Raw genomic sequence first — 4,297 nt, 5'->3', positions numbered from 1 at the left:
GCCCGTGCATCCCCCACCGTACGCCTTTCAACTTCAGGAGTCAGGACATGACCTGGTCAAAGGAGGCGAGAAAACAGTTCCTCTACCGCCTCCGAACCCGTCTACCCTCGGCCTGATGAGGTGGATAATCGTTAATTTTACCCATTCTAATGCCAGCAGAACACGCATATCTCGGCACTATGAAACATAGTTTACGTCTTAACACACCAATCACTCCTTCCATAAACGAGAAAGCATTTTTGATATTGGCACTTACTAGACGCTATGCCAAGTATACAAACGTGTATCTCATAAATTACGGTTTGCCTGTCCTGCCGGACGTTTTTCGCCTTTCGGCTTCTACAGTGATGGGTTTATGTTCAAAAAACTGACGGTTCGAATCCCTGCCTACTTAAAGTATTTTCAACATTAAATACTTGGGCATTTGCACAACATAAAACTTTCTTTTCTATAAGTTTCAACATGCACACCCTTTTGATTATGAAATGGCAACCAACAAAATCATGTAAGATCCCAACCAGCAACATTTTATAAGAATTTGTCACTTTATTAACTGTTATGAATATTTGATTTTCACCGAATTACAAATATATTGTAATTGGGTGAGAGTACAATGTGGTAAATATGTCTAAAATATGGTTGAAGGTTGCCAATGAAAATTTAAACCCATTTAACAAAAAAATTATGCCAAAGAGTCTTTTATCAGTTTACTTTGTATTATTTTTGTTATTTTTTCATAGAAGTTTCATCATATTAATGACTAATTGTTTAAAACCAAACATAACCAAAAAATCAAATTTTTAGCAATTAAATGGCCTTTGGAATTTGGCCTTTGAGAAATTAAGTCATTAGTTAAAATAAAAGGTAAATTTTCTGTAAGCATCTTTCAGTATTTATAGAGCCAAGAAAATCTTATTTAAACATTAGACTAGAACTCTGGAAACTCGTAAAAGTTTATTCCCAAACTGATTTTGTGCGCGTTATACTTCAAAAGCTGCCTTCCTGTATGAAAACAGTATCATTGTACCGGAGCAGTTTGGTTTCAGGCCAGGACTATCTACCATTGTACAATTCTCCAGGATAGTATATGACATAATGCTAGCCATTAATCTAAGCAAGCATAATTTCGTGGTTTTGGTAGATATCCGAAAGGCCTTTGACACTGTTTGGCATAATGGTAAAGTCAGTAGGATGGTGCAATATAGTTTCTTCTCTACTTACACAATAAAAATGGTTAACTCCTATCTCTTATCCAGGCAATTCCGGGTTTCCTTTCGATCATCCCTTTCCCAACCGAGAGACATTGTTACTAATGTTCCACAAGGCTCTATCCTCGGACTCATCCTGTTTCTTGTATATTTCAACAAAATACTTCGCCCTAAAGGCTCTGCCAAACAGAACGCGAACGCAGGCGGTCCCTTAACATATTTAAGTCGGCGAAGAGAATTTTTTAAATTTGGAAAATATGTTAATTTTTTTAAAGATAAATTTAAATGGTATTAAATGATATTATAGCTGTGATAGACTTTTGGAGTGTAGTCCTTTCCGAACGTTGTCTATCAGACGCGTTTCGACTACAATGTGATTTGCAACCAAAATTATAATTGAAAACTGAAGATGGCGAGAAAAGGAAACGCATCCAAAGCCAAAACCGTTAGACAAAAAAGATCTAACTTCTATAAAAAAGATAAAAATCTATCAAGGTTTTCTTGCTTTTACATATCAGTACGCACTAGCGAGCCTCTGTATACGCTTTTGAAAATTTTCTTGAAAAATGTCTGTCGCTGTTATTTATTTCATTGGAGGGTGCATATCATATAATATTGGTTTTAATAAAAATAGTGAAGAAAGCTAAAAAAACCCAAGGTTTTTTGTTATGACAATTTAGGCTAGATTCCATTGAATTTATATTTAATAGACACATATAAAGAAAGCAATTATGAGTAGTATAGTAATAATAAATATAATAACTAAATAAGGATAGCACAAATAAACTTTTAACTGCTAAATTTTTTGACAGGGCTGAAAATGTGTCGGACATCATGTTAAAAAGAATTGGGGAAAAATAAGCAAAATTCGTCCGTTCAAAATTTGCACAAAGGTCTGATATCTTTCACGATTATTAAATTTTCATTAGTTATGCCCTTATTTATTATATTTGAATGCATTTTGACAATAGATATGTTTTGTGCTTTCATCTATTTTTTTACTGCAACCAGTACGTTGTAGGCCAGTTATTAAATAAGCCCCAAAAAAATGAATTTTCTTCGGTATAATTAGCGGCTAGCTAGTCATTTGTAAAACTTGACTGAGTTTATAATAGATTTGTGCTAATTTCGCCTCAGTTTTAATAAATAAATTAATCTGTTTAAAACTCCTTCGGAACTTATTTTCCCCAGTTTAAGAACCGATTAAGTTTGGGTAAGTGAAGAAGAGCAATCAGTGAAATAGGATTTGAACAATTGACATGGAATGAAGCTTGTAATTCGCCAAGTCACGTAAATCCCTGGGCTAAATTGAATTTACACGGAAGACTCCGCAAACTTCAAGTCTTTAATTACAAGTTGAAAGTTGCAAGTTGCAAACATTAATAGAATTTTTTCACTTTTACTTCAGTTGAAAATTTTTCTTTTTATTGTACAACCTTTCAATCAAAACTAAACGCCTTTTTCTAGTAAATAAATAACAAAACAAATATAAAAAATTAGCCTTTTTATGTAAGGTCTTGGTTGAGATAAAAAAGTCAGTGTCACGCGGGGGATTCGAACCCACGACCTTTAATACGCCGCTGCTCTACTACTTGAGCTAATATATATATACACACATATATATATTACCCACGTCTCTCTCTCTCCCTGTGTGTGTGTGATATAGAATGACAAATAGATACATATACGTATGTAATAAATGATAGAATGAAAAAATCTAAAAACAAATAAATGAATTATGATCTACAGCGGTAATATATCAAGAAAGTGTAAAATATATTCTCTCCTTTGCTTTTCATAAAACTTAAATTCATAAACCAGACCTTTTATATATCCAATCTTCTCTGGTGTACTCTACCATTGTACCCCGATTAGATCCATCCATCAGATTTATAAAGTCCTATCTTGACAACACTGCATCCAAAGTACCGGCTGTATCCGGAAAGGATAGGGCATATCGCAAAGAAGTGAAAAGCTTTCCGATTACAAAGGAAACAATCTTTTGAGACCTTGTAGGGCTTAAAATTCAGGATTAGTAGTTCTCCTCCATAGCTCTAATAACCGTCCAATAGAACTTCTTTTCAAACTTTTCATATTTTTACCCAACAAGCTTGCACACCTCAAGTTTCAGTTATGTATAGCAACCCTGGACAGTAAATCATTTCTTAGGGAATCCATATAACATCAAGGAATCAAGCGGCTTTTTTGGGCCACCAAAATCTAAACTAGAGTTCTTGTACTAACGTTTTCTTTGGTGAAGACCGAAATAACCCATTCTTCAATACTTAACGACAAATAATCCACATCCAGTAAATATGAAACCCCAAAACTTGTGAAGCGTAACAAAGTATTAAAGAATTGCTCGGGATAGTAGGTAGTTTGCAATTAAGAGGATTGAAGTCAAACTTAGCGTTTTTGACTGTTTCTTTCATATGGCTTCTTAACCTTCTATAGCCCAATGTAGTGTTAGAGCAAGACGCAGTTTAGCAATTTTGTTAAATGGCTAGCGGGAAATTCCGTGAAATAAATCAGTGTTGCCAATACATGGGCAGAAACTGCAGGAACTGTTTTAGTACTGCGTCCGTCCTAAGATGACGGGGTTCTCTACTAACCTTAACTAAAATTGCTAAAGTTGGCATTGCTCTGAAGCAACTTTGGGCAAGAAAGGGTTAAATTATTGTTAAACTGGATATGAAGAAAATTTATGTTTGTATAACGATCGATACTAGATTGGTCGGAACCATGTTGGAAAAGAAGATTTCAAGATGGAGAATTTATATTGGCGCAAAAAAAGTCAGTGTTGCCAAAAGCACTGCACCCGCTCTAAACTCATGGGATTAGCTATGCTTGGCAAAGTAGGGTAACTTTGAGCAAGAAAGGGTTAAAGGATAATTTAGAAGTGAGAGTGACCTCCAAACAGTTGTATTCAATGGTCACAGTGGAACTATTGTTTTGAGATAGGAACATCAAAAACCTCATGCAGATTCATTCAACATTCATCTGCATGAGGTCTACCTCCAATCGGAAATACAAGAATTTTTGATTTGTCTAAGTTAACTTTCAACCCCAAAGCTCGCAGTATGATTCTA

This window comes from Cimex lectularius, unplaced genomic scaffold (assembly GCF_000648675.2).
Source record: "Cimex lectularius strain Harlan isolate CLEC.00 unplaced genomic scaffold, Clec_2.1 scaffold438, whole genome shotgun sequence".
Classification (NCBI taxonomy): Eukaryota; Metazoa; Arthropoda; class Insecta; order Hemiptera; family Cimicidae; genus Cimex; species Cimex lectularius.
Note: the sequence above shows the minus strand (reverse complement) of the source record.